The sequence below is a fragment of the Falco naumanni genome, chromosome 6 (assembly GCF_017639655.2).
Source record: "Falco naumanni isolate bFalNau1 chromosome 6, bFalNau1.pat, whole genome shotgun sequence".
Classification (NCBI taxonomy): Eukaryota; Metazoa; Chordata; class Aves; order Falconiformes; family Falconidae; genus Falco; species Falco naumanni.
Window position 1 is genome coordinate 18,517,970 of NC_054059.1, and position 13,649 is coordinate 18,531,618.

Below are 13,649 nucleotides of genomic sequence, written 5' to 3' on the forward strand. Positions count from 1 at the left end.
AATTATTTTTGAAAGGGTAGGAAGGTAGAGAGATGATCATAAAAGCACTTTTGACCTTGACTGAATTGGTTGGACTTTTATTACATAAAATTTGCAAGTATTACTGGGCCTTTCCTCTAGAGAAGTCAGTGGTTGAGTACTGGCTTAGCATAAACAAAAAGCTGTAATGAGACCGGTAATAGCTTTCTAAATAAGGAAAGCTACATGAAAAAAGTACCTAAGTTTTTTTGCTACATGAGTATCTGTACAAGAAGAGGGTTTTTTTCTGTGTCTTTACAGTGTCCAGCTCAGTGGGAAACTGATCTAATATTGGCATCTTAAGCAACACACACATATATATGCAATACAAATGAACAATACAATGTAAAACAGCAACAATAATATCAGTAATTTGTTGCTGTTGTTACTACGGAGAACACTGCGCTCTCTAAATAGCCAGTACACCATGCCAACTTTAAAATTAATGGGTAAACAGAATGATGAGAGGAGGTGAAGAAATCTTAAACACATCTTCTTAAATACCGTGAATTGAATACCTTGCACAGAAGATAGAAAATGGGGATGGCAAATGCTGTTGGAGAGTCTTCCACACATTTGGGGGCTGCCCAAGTTTGTTAACTGAAGCCCTAAAGTAGCTATACTACTAGACAAGACATTTCGTAAGACCTAGCTTGGATAGCATGTTTCAGAAACCAGCTATCCACAGTCAACTGTCAAAATAAAGAACTTTTGTACTCTGCGGGTAGTAAGCTTCTGGGTCTTACAGCCATGGGAGGCAGTGGAAGCAGACAGTATGAGCAGGCTCAATAAGTGGTAATAGAAATTCTTAAACAATACGTATAAAACTGGATTCTAATAGGATGAGGTGGGGATATGCCCTTCAGCATCCTTACTCCTAGAGTTACGGAGCTGTAGCAGTTTGAGGGGAGTGGACTGCAGAAACTGGCCAGGCTTTCACTTGCCTAAATAGCTTTTCCTTTTGCCATTGGAAACATAACATTGAGCAAGAGCAGTTGAAGCATCTTATTGATGAGAATTGTTTTACTGGAATCCCACTGATTCATGAAACCTCAAAACTACAGAAAAAGTTCTTATTGTAGACATAGCTTGTTCATGGGAAAAGAATCAACTACGTAAGTCTGATACCACCATTCTGAGAATGTGATCAGAAGGTACACTGTATGTCTTAAGTGGCCTGTGTACTCAGATGATGGTGGTGATGGATGATCATCTCTGTAACTTCCATCAGTTTCCAGTTGTCGCTTCTGAGACTTTTTTTTGGTATTCAAAGATGATCTTGCCATGCGGGTCTAGCTGAATGCAAGCAGAAGATAAAAGATTGTTATCACATATACAATGACACCAGTCCATAAGTTTATGATATGAGTAGTTATTAAGGATAAATATTTATATGAACAATACTTATATTCCTACTGCATGTTTACTAAGATTTAATTTAGATTTGCTAAAGGGGGTATTGATTTGGAAGCAGTGAATGTTTATACAATTCATGACATCTATGAGCTGAGTTTTAATAGATTTTAAACAGATGAAGAAAGAGTACAGTCCTGAAGATTCATACTACTCGCGAATCAAAGGCCATCTCATCTAAAGCATAAGTGCAGAGGCTTCACACACTAATCTTAAAATTAGAAGATATGTGCTATTACAGGTATGGATATAAAAGGAGCTGCACTGCATTTTTACAAAGCTTGATTGGTGCTGATACAACACACACACACACACACCCTACACACACACACACACACACACCTTTCATAAAGTAGCAGAGAGAAAAATGACACAGAAAGGACAAATTAATACGGGAAAGCAGGTGTCCTACTCTCAGTACATGCTTTTTTCAACTTAAATAATCATAACCTACTCTATTTGGTATCATATTCTCAAATCAGGGACACATTAATTGGGTCATAGTGACGTAATGGAAATACTTGGCAATGTCCAAACACTGATAGTTTACCAGTTACCCCCACAGCTGCTATCAAGTAATGGCCATTAGTTGAAATACAAAGAATTAAGATTTTTTACTGAGAGGGTGTTCCTAACCAATATATGGTGGCCTGGGTATATATTCCATATACTATATGGTAGATTTTTATCCAAGGTCAGGTCCTGTGTCAAAGCTTTGTGCAAACCTACTGAAATGACTTCAGGAAGTTCAATTGTGAAGAGAATCTGGAGGTTTCCTCCAAGGAACTTATGGTAAGAGCAGAATAAAAATATGCAAAACACCTTATTTTTGAGACACAAGTAAATACATAAAAATCCACCAGTCTTTATTTTCTGCCCCCAATATATATAGCTGAGAGATAGGGTAAAAGAGCAGGGTGAGAGAAATTATCAAAGGTGAAGAACAGCTGCCATATGACGAAGAACCATGCAGACTGGGACTCTTCAGGTTGGTTATGGAATCGGTGCCTGAGGTTTCCTGATGTGGTTTGTCACATCATGTGTAGCTCTGCTGTAAAACAGGGCTGACTACAGAGAAGGAAGCTCCTCTGAGGTCTGCTGTAATATGAAGAGACCACCTCTGGCTCAGGAAGGTCTGAAATAGGAAGTTCCAAACTGGTAGAGGATGGCAAAGTATTCTTCATTCTTCTGCTTCATTCCTCTCCTTTTCCTCTTTGCCACATGTCTACATGCACTGTTAGTCACCGAAGGGCAGATACAGGGCCACGGAGACCTTTGCTCTGACTTCATACAGCTGTTCTTCTATTCCTTACAAGCATGCTAAGGGCAATGTGTAAAAAAGGGGGAGGAGTGCAGTTTCCGTACTTCAGATTAACTTCTTTCTCTGTGGGTCAGAGAGGTGGCTCCCCTTGATCTTCTTGCAGGCTTCTAGACCTCTCAGTGTGTGCCCTTAGACACGATTCTACCCCTGCCCCAGGGGAAGGAAGGGTGCAGAGCTAGCAGCAGGTAGCCCAGTTTCTCTTGTTTTCTCCATGGCTTGTCAAGTTTTTTAGTTACACAGGTGGGTATCTTCTTCAAGATTACCTAAACCTTTATAGTTTTTGAGGTCTTCTCAGACTTCATGTGTCCTTGTGATTCAGGCTCTATCTTAAAAACCTTTTTGTCCAGGTGGGATCCATGTGCTTGTCGTAACTTCCAAAATACATACTTCAGGCTGACTCTTGTCATTGTTTTTTTCTTTTCTCACTTGCTCTTACTTTAACATCCACCTTTGCCTTACTCTGGAAATAGTACTCATTGTACTATTGCTACTACAAGCAGACAGTAACACAAAATTGACCAGAAAATAAAGCAAAAGAATAAATACATCTGTTTTTCCAGTTTGTTGGAAACCTCTTTTATAGAATGAATCATAGAATGGTTTGGGTTGGAAGGGACCTTAAAGATCATCTAGTTCCAATATCTAATTCCAGTATCTTGGTCTCCATCTTCTCACTTTCCCAGGAAACTAAACTTTCTGAAGTATTTTCCCTACTGGGCTTAGCCTTTCCTTCTCATCACATCTTCGCAAGGGCTGGTACACTGCTGGAGTTTGAATGACAAAATCCTAAGCATATATTTTGTGATCTAGATTCAGGATTTAATGTGTTAGAAACTAGGGATGAATATGCTTGTCTCTTGAAGCCAAAGGTACTTTAGGGTAATGCAGAGATCAATAATAAAATTTTTATACTAATTTAGTAAAAGGCAAACCTACAGAGAATTTTTTATAGCATATATTTTAATGTTATAGAAACTATTAGATGCAACTTCACAATGTGTATAAGTAAGAATCAAATTATTGAAAGCTAGACTAGACTTAGTCCCAGGATACACCAGTTGGACCAAGATTTAAGTACATCAAAGTCCAGTTTGCTGTCGATGCATTATTAATGGAAAATATCTCTTCCCATTTAAGCTGTTTCTCCTTAGTACAGGTTCCATGAGTGTTCAGCTCCCCACAGGAAGGGAGAATAATTTCCTTGTGGAATGGCAAGCTGTCTGCTGTTGTTTGATCTTAATGTTTTAATGAACTGCAGATCCAAATCCTGCATTAGGCCAGGAACCCGAAACATGTACGCTGGGTTTGTGTAGACTCTTACTATATAGCCATAAGGATCTTCTAGCCAAAAGGAGAATTCACAGCTGCTAGGTTGCTTCTGACTGAGAAAAAAAAAGGTGAGTCCTGTAAATAAATGCATAGAAAGCGAAAAATGAAATAGGGCTAGAGGGAACAAACTGTTTCTCAATTTACACACAGTATATTTTCAAAGCTATAACCACTTTGACAGGCCTGTGTTGGCACTTAGAAGGATCTGCTTTTGGCCTGGTATTCACCTCTCTGCTTGGAGGTGAGGTTGGCAAAAGGATGAAAGGTCTTTGTCTCCTTCCAATCCCAGAAGTGCCTGAAGCTAGTTTTCTTCCCACTGCTGGTTACAATGGATGCTTGGAGCCTACAGTGTTACCCTAGTGTTTACTTGGGTGCTTATGGTCCTAATAAGCTTTATAGACCCAAGCCCATCTCTCCTGTAGCCTTCTTCTAATACTAAAATTTGGGAAGGATTAAAGGTTTCACAATACCTTTGGGAAGTCTCTGGCCATCAATTGTAATACTGGCAGAAGTAGAAGGGAAAAATTTACAAGGGAATAGAGCAGACTATATCAAACAATAAAATCACATAAAAGTCTCAACAGCACAGAAAGTTATGTTAATGTTCCAAAGTGTCAATAAAATCGTAGGTCTGAATGCAGCTGCTAGAAATGGAAGACTTGTTCTTTTCTGGGTAGATTCACAAACTGCCAATTAATTTATAGCCAAGGAAGTAATTATCAATGATATAAGCGGTAAACAAGTTCCAAAAATATTCCATACTCAAAGACAAGGTTTTCTTAACTGTCCACATACCTGTCCAGAAAACACAAACGGCCAATATGATTAAGGGCTGTTTACTGGCTGAATGAAACAAAACAAATGCTGGAGTTCACAGGAGCTCATCAAATGCTTTCCTGTGAATTTGATGTTTCACAATCAGTGTGGAGTTGTTAACTTATATGTACAATTAATGAAACAAACATCATTTACTCTGTGTTTATTGAGCAATCTTCAGAATTAATGTAGTAGTGTTACTGTAACCATGATAAACTAAGGATATTGATGATAAATATTTTTGAGTAGAAGTAATGTTTTTCATCAAGTCAGCTAATGCTGTTGTGAAAAGTAGACAAGCTTATGGACACTGAAGCTTCTCCAAGTCTGAAACAGATGCAGCAGGCTTCAAATCCAAGTACAAATTGTGAACAATTGCTCTGAGTTGAATCAGAGATGTTTCAAGTACCAAAGAGAAAAAACATACAAAGACAGGAGTAGCCATACTAGGTCCATCAAATTCAATATCATGCTTCTGATCATAAGTGGTTAGAACAAAATATTTGGGCAAGTCTTTAGTCTCCCATCTTCAGCTGTCAGCTCTTTCAGAGTCATAGGTGAGTTGGGGATGATGGATAAAGTGCACTGGAAACCCAAACATAACTGTAATCCCAAGCAGAGAAAATACACAGTCACTTGTTTCAAGATGTTTTTAAAAACTCTTGCTCTGAGGTTGTGAGAGGAAAGAGATGAATTGTGATGGCACTTACGTAGTGCTCTCCATGACTTTGAGACAACAAGGCGCAACAATCACAAGTTGCAGCAAGGGAAAATTTAATTGGGCACTGGAAAAATTCTTCTCTGTGAGGGTGGTTAAGCACTGGGATGTACTTCCTGGACAACCTGTGGGATCCGCCTCCATGGAGATTTTCAAAACATGATGGGACAAGGCCTTGGACATCTTCTTTTAATTTTTCAGTTAGACTGGCTTGAAGCAGGAGGTTGAACTAGATGACTTCCAGAAATCCTTTCCAACCTGATTTTTCCATAATACTGTGATTTTGTACTTATTCTTCTTCCTGTAACTTCCGTAATTCTGACAGTTTACTCCATCCCTAGAACAGTAAAGTCCTCACCAGAGCTTTGCTAAAAGACAGTTTTCCTTTATGCTTCTCTGTTGTGTGTTATAGTCCTCAGTCTTTAATTGGAGTTACCTGCTGATAATCAAAATTTTAGTTTTACAAGCTTAAGAGTTTTATATTGTCAGCATGTAAGAGCACTGCAGAAGTTACCTCTAGGAAACTGAGGGGGTTGCCAGTTCATAAGAGAGGCAACTGAGATATAGTGAGAAGTAATAGCTTGAGATTATGAAATAATGTTATTACCTGATTGTGTCTACTAATATTATCAGCAATGGAATAGCTAATTTCTCTGATACTTAAATTGGCTTTGGAGTTAAAATACCAAGAGTAATGGAGACCATTCATTCCCAACACTGGAGCCTTCAGTTAGCTGTTGATGTCCTTAAGGTCTGTCTTGAAACCCTGAAGCCCAGAAATACATTTATTTTTTTTAAATGCAAGCTGAGATCTGAAACAATAATTCTGTGATGCTATGTGGATTCCTTATATATGGAGTATTCATGATTATCCCTAACAAAACTGCAAGTCAAGCAAAGCAAATACTGTGAGATTGTACCGGTTATTATTGGACCATCTAATGCTGGAGAGAAATTTTATGTCAAATATTTACAAACAAGCAAGCTGAAAAGTTTCTGTGCTTTATCAATAACTTTGACATGGCTGCAAGAGATTGTGTTGTGCATCAAACCTTGAAATAATTTAACACTTTGAGTCCTCTGTGATATTTGATGGTTAATCTGAAATAGTCAAGTTCCTGAACACTATCTTGGGAAAAACATACTCATAAATTCAAATGTTTGTGCATTCTCTCCATACCTTTCAGCCATGTCAACTGGAAAATTGTTAACCTGTGTGATAAAGACCTAGAGGTGGATTTGAGTTATCATCTCACATTTACCAGTTATGAGACATCACGTGCTTGCAGTTTGTTTTGATCAAACAAATAAATTAACATTTAAAAGGCAATCCCAATCTGATTATGATTTACAAATTTAGTAATTAGTAAAATAATAAGGGTGGTTCAACTCAGGACCAAAAAATACAGAATAAGGAGTAATTCAGTAAAAATGGCTGGGTTATGAACATGGAAATTTGCAGCTGCCCTTGCCAGGGATTAAACTTGTTTTAAAATGGAATCATTTCTACAGAAAAAAAGAAATGTGTTTTGAAGCTAGACAATGTCTGAAGTTCAGTCATGCTGAACTATAAATGTATGGCCAACTTGAATGAGGTGGACTATCGTAGAAATGTAAGACAGAATAAAAACCTTCTCCAAATGAAGTAAATCCTATCCTTTCAATTTTTATCAAAGCCTAACAACTTATATAGTGAAGTAGCCAGAAGTATTTCAACTCTAACAAGGGACTTTGATGACTAACACAGGACCTCAGGCGCCTGTGTGAAAATTGCTCATCAAATAAGCCCTTCTCAACTGTTACTTAAACTGATTCTGCAGGGTCTTATTTTAAAGCTCCAGGGTGCCTGTCACTCTGTGCCTGCATATACAAAGATCTTGGCCCCTATGGGCACCTTCACACCTAACTCTTAAACTTGATCAACATCGAGAAGCTTTGAATTCCTCCTCTTGCATCCCACGTGATGCTCTAATCAAAAGGTTTTTAGGGATGTAGGTCCTCTGTTGGCTTTGATCCTCTCCGCTGTATTTCAGTTTTCATTTACTGTGATTTGCAGTGAAATGAAAGAAAATGGTTCAATTTTAATTTCCTTTAGCCAGCTTTAATTCAGGCCCATAATAAACATCACAAATCTCAGCGGAGACACGAGCAGAGTGCATCATAGGAGACTGGTGCATAGACTGCAGTGAGTAAGTCTTCCGGTGACCTCAGAAAAGTGCAGTGTCAATGACCTTCTACATCATAAACCAGCATGCAACATGTCCACACCCACAGGAAGAACAACAAATACAAGGTTATGTCCAGTTGTTATTATGCATATCCTAGCAGTAGGAAGCAATAAAAGGATAGTGGAGTTGGAAGACAATCACCACCACTTACGTTTTGATCAATGACCTCCAAATTGGCAGTAACATTAGGCATTTAACAGCTGTATTATTCATAGAAGAAACAGGTTTTTTTGTGAAGGAGGGTCATAGTGAATCATGGTCTGAATTTGGGAAACTACTCCCTATGTCAAAAGTAACATAGAGTGAGAGACAAAAGGAAGAGTGAGAAATGTCAATACAAGTAATTGCAGATGCGATAAGAACAAAAGTGTTCCTTCAGGGCTATTTTATAGGCAAATCACTTAATAGCCTCCTGTGTAATCTCCCTTATCCCCTTACCTGAATGTGCACATCCATACTTTTGTAACATACCTTCTTAGCAATGTAGATTTCACTGTCAGAAATTTGATTGTTTCCTTGTCATCATTCAGTTTCCCGATAAAGCCCGGTATTCCTGAAAAAAAATAAATTTTCATTCTCATTTTCCCTGTGGGTTTGTCCATTATTTCTCTAAGACATTCCTCCACAGCCTAATAAACTGAAAAAAATGCACATAGCACTGAGGCTCTGTACCTTGTATATAAGTTTTGATTTGATTTAATTTCAGATTGGGCATTGCCAAAAGCCAGGTACAACAAACATCAGTAATGTTTATGGTAAGAAGTGCTTGAGTGACTATGTGTTTGACTAAATTCTTTTTACTCCATTGCCAGATAGAAAACAGTACAGTGGAGATGGAGATCATGTTGCCGACTGAGATACAGGAGTTACCCCGTCCCTATATCTCAATATAGGGAAGAAGCCTTGACCGAGTTCTGAAAATGCTTGGCTGTAAGGGTGAACTTGGCCTTTGAGACTAAATATGAAGACAGGGTGAAAGGAGATACATATGAGTTTTAATGCTATGTAGTGTAAAATTAAAGTTCTAATTCAGTGTTATAATTCATAACAACTACTGGAATCTATGCAAGAACATTCTGAACATGTATTAGCCAGTGTGCTGAGAAATGTGTAGGGACAACTGGCGACTTTGAGGAGAGCTGCCACAGTGGAACGGAGTAGATTAGTCCAATGAATTACTGGCATCATAGTAAATGGAAATACAGCTCAAAATACAAATAATCCATACAGAGCTTAAAATATTTATGGTGGAGCTTAAATTATTCAGATCAGCAAATTTAACATAAAAATGAGGTGCATTGCATATGTGTCGAAAAGGAAGGATAAAAAAAGGAAATCATGTGATAGTGATGGTTTATTTCATAGGAAAAACAAATCAATTTATTCATAGAACTAAATGAACACATTTGTCCAGAATATGCTGGTGCTCGTAATTGGAATACAGTTCTTCTTCAAATTAACATTAGTTATTAAAAAGAAAAACAAAGATTGTAATGCAGGAAAGATTGTAGTTAATTAAGGTTAATATTTTTCGTGTGTTTGTTTACACTGGACAGCTTTATAGTTCAGATATTTTACCCTGATTATAATGGAATTTGTGTGATATTAAGTGACATTTAGTGCTAGTAAACATACTTAAGTATGAGTGCATATGTTTGCATTAAATACTTTTAAATACACTGAAAACCATATTGCAATCAATACAGATTGTGTTGCTTATCCTTCACCATTTTATCCATCACTCCAAGTTTTGGCTAAGCCTTGCCAATAGTGTATGAAACACCGGTTACAGTTCACTCTGTTCCTTTTCCCTCACAAGGAAAGTTGTTTACATTTTATACTGCTTAGGTTTGTAGGATTTCTTCCAGGAAGAGTTGGGGGATTTAAAAAACAAACAAACAAAGCAAACAAACAAAAACCTGGCATGTTTTTACTGCAAAATTTAAGACTGGAGAGACATGCTTTGCATCTGAAATGCAAATTGCTAAACATGCAATGGTTATAATCTTCTGTACAAAATAATATTGCTCTTCTTGGAATAACCTACAAAAAATTCCTTCTCTTGGAGACTCACTTTACTCTTGGACAGAAAGTTGGACTGTTGTGCACATAAATTTGTTAGAGCATTGTACTGAACAACAACAACAAATTTCATTTACAACTTTTTGATACCAATTGGAATTTTTTTTTAATTTTTGTTATTTTAAAAAAAGTCAGAAGTCTATTATTCCATTAATTTAATTGATTCCACCTACTTCATGCATTATGTAATTTAAAGTACTGCTAAACTTCCCAATAAGATTTCAGTAATAATAATGAAAACAATAAATTATTTTATTGTAATATAAAAATACTTACAAAGGAATCAGAAATACATGGTAAAGATAAAAAGGACAATCAAACTAATTTTAATGACATTGTATATGAAAAGCAGAACTTTAAAACTTTTAAACTGCTTAACTAGTTTATGCAATAAACTCTTTATGTAATTAAAATAGAGTTGCCTACAGGGAGAAACCATATGAAAACAGTGATGAGAATTGCGAAGTCAGGTGCATAAAATGTGAGGAATGTAAAAATAAAGGCTTCCTGTGCAAATTTAATTCTGCCCTTTTTATGTACATACATTATCAGGCAGCTTTTAATTACGTGATTGTGTAGGTATTGTTTTTTCCCTCTTTGGGAAATCCTGCCTTATTCAATAAAGGTGTAGTTACTCCATATTTCTCCTTCATCCAATATTTAATATCAGATCTTACTCAACATTCAACAGGGAGATCCTGCATCAAATGTAAAATTATCTAGTATCTTCATGGATGGTTGTGCTGTGCTGTCACCATAGCATGTAAGTGCTTCATAAAATTAGCTAATCTATTGTTCCCTACAAAATTAAGTGCCACTATTATCCTCATTTCATAACTAAGAAATTGAGACACACAAAGATTAAGGTCAGAATTGTCAAAAGCATCACCTAATTTTGGATGCCCAACATGAGATGTCTCACGCTTCATTTTCAAACCACGTAATACTTTTATCACACTTTTTATCTTCAAAGCACAGCTTTAATCAACTTGAAGGCAATCGACTTTAAGAACAGTATTGTAGCTGTGGCTCAGACTGGAGAGACTGAGATTGGATCTTTAGTGAACGGATTTATAGCTCTGGCTCTGAGAGATGAGGTACCGAGTGTCACAAATATACCTCGCCAGAAGAGAAAAATGGTGCTTCGGTTCTGTCCTAGGCTTTGGAAGAGAGTGGAAGAGTTTTGTGCACAGATTTGTTTGTATGGAGTGAATTGTAGAGATGCTAAACTAGTGCCACTTGAGCTGGATGTCCACGTACATCCTAGGAAATACAGGCACAGTTCCTGTGCTATCAGATCAGTGGTATCTTTATATCAACATGGACATATCTCTAGTAACAAGCCCCAATTTTCAGATGGATGAATTGGCATAGTACCTTAATGGCAATTGTTACCTTGTTTTGGAACCAGCCCGCTTGCCTCACTGTGCTAACAGGGTAGGCTGTCCATAGAAGAATCTGTGCCTGTTTTCCCTAATCATGACTGATGCCACTCCATTGCACCTCTTTTGTCCCAGCAGTGTGTTTGTAGTCCTGCTTCCTAGTTTTACATCAGTCCCAGAACTCATGCCTCTACCATTACAGGTCATCAGAGTCCTGTAAAGTTTATCTTCTCTTGGTGTGCCTTACTGTGGTTCTGGTCTCAGTTTTCCATTAATGCTCAGTGGCTTCTGGCTCATGTGGAACAACCAAGTCCATCTCCTGTGCCCTCTCCACTTTCTCCCTCTTTCATCCCTTCCTGCCCGTTCCTTCTAGTTCTAATTCCAAATCCTTCTGATAGCTGTTCTGAAAGAGCCCATGTGCTTCTACTCACAACTCTTTCTACTTGACCTTCCAGCTGGCCAGCTGACATGTTGATTTGGTTTCATCCCTTTGCTGCAGCCTCCTCAGAGCTACTGCATTGTGATGAAGCACAGGGAGGTGTCTTTCTCCAGTAAGCAGTGCAAGAACAGAGGTGGGAAGGTAAGAAATGATCAACAAAAGAGATATCTAAGGTCAGAGATTCCAACCAACCAGTTAACATTTGACAAAGTTGGAAGCAACTGAAATTAGAGTCTTCCCAGGGGAGATGCTTGTTAGCAATGTCTGTATCGAGAGCTATTTATGAGACCTCTAAGGAAGACTTCAGAATCACACAAGTGTTTGAATGACTAACTCGACCATGATGTCCCACACGTCTTTTACTTGCGTTGTTGAAAGTACCAGCAGTGAGAATAGAAACTGTGCATAGGATAGATAACAGAGCAACCCAGGCAGGCTGCAAACTAACCCTGAAATGATGTTTGAAAATTCTGTTTTCCATTAATCAAACCCAAGGTCTTTTATTTTTTTATTAATTAATCTTTAGAGTAATTTTCTTACAACTCTTATTTTTTACTGGATATGCATACCATGTAAGGCTCTTACATATCTCCTATGTAAGACTCCATCTTATGCAATAATGTCAGTTCCTTTCTAAAGGTCTCATGTTTTAAGTTTTTCTGTCATACTGTGCAGGCTGTCAGGGCAAGATTAGCACATTTCTGACTGACCAGCCAGGCTGCTCATGCAGGGAAACAGAGCACATGGAAGGCTTTTTCCCCAGAAAAGCATTAATATGCATTCCTTTTCCCTCCCCAGAAACCAATTTTCATGAAATTCACAGCAATTTAATAAAGTATTACCTGCAGGTTTGTGTGCAGTTGGCCAATGGACTAATAGTACTGTAGAGGTGGAGGGGGGATGAGGACACCAGATGGACTGACACAAAAATGAAAGACAGACCAATCCTTGAATAAAATAGACACTTGGAATTAAAACTGGATTACTAAATGAAATAAAAGCTTTTAATGAAATTTGGTTTTCAGTTATTATGACTAAACTACCCACTTTTAAGAAACTAATGCCCAAAGTCTAGGATATGTAGAAGATACTGTGTTTGCAGTAGTAAAGTGTAGTCATACTAAGGAATGGGAAATTTGCTAATGAAAGGGGAAAAAGCCAAGAAGATGTCTTAATCCTTTTTCTAACTTGAAGCAGTGTATCAGGAAATTCCTGCTAAGAATTACCTGCTAAGGTAAATGGAGAATCCTTTCTGAATAAATTAGTATGGAGCTTAATAACAATGCATATATTTTGATGCTTTTTTGGCCTTTAATGTAAACCAAAGTAACTGATCTGAAATAAGATGATGTGTTGATAACTACTGTCCCAACTTGCATCTAGTCTAAACTTAAATTGAGATAGACATCCTTAATTAGCTTAGCACCTGAACAGTCTCAATGATTTTGAGGTGTGAACACCTTAGTGCTATGAAAGACTTTGTATAAAGCCCTTTGTCTTCTTACTATGGTGCTTTAAAAAAAATTTGTTTCATGACCTTCAGGTGTTACGAGTTTTTCTTTCCTTTATTTGCCTTACTGTTCTTTGTCTTAGAATTCTGGGCTTTCCTTCACTAATTATATACACAAATATTAAATCTGTGTCTGCTATTCTTACATCTTACTATTCCATATATTTTATGTACATTTTTAAAGATATTTTAGATGGATGAACATGCATTTTTTCCCTTTTTAATTTCACTTACATGTATTTTCCATCAAATTTTAAAGATATTTAGCATGCCTACTGTCAACTTCAACTTTTCTTATGATTTCTCATTCCTTCTATCCTTGAAACACAGCATTATATTCCTACATATAATAATCCTCTTTTCATTTCTTCCTTCTCCAAAATACCATTGACT

The 13,649-nt window shown here is 37.3% G+C and overlaps 1 long non-coding RNA gene across 1 annotated transcript in view; it reads right to left on the reverse strand.

Annotated features, from left to right (window-relative positions):
- Window positions 1–238: 238 nt before the first annotated feature.
- Window positions 239–13,649, reverse strand: part of LOC121090487 — a 41,065-nt gene continuing 27,654 nt past the window's right edge. Inside the window, exons 2-3 of the long non-coding RNA XR_005828582.1 lie at window positions 8,315–8,396; window positions 239–1,314 (exon numbers count right to left, since the gene is read on the reverse strand). This is a non-coding gene — a long non-coding RNA (uncharacterized LOC121090487). The remainder of the gene's footprint in view (window positions 1,315–8,314; window positions 8,397–13,649) is intronic.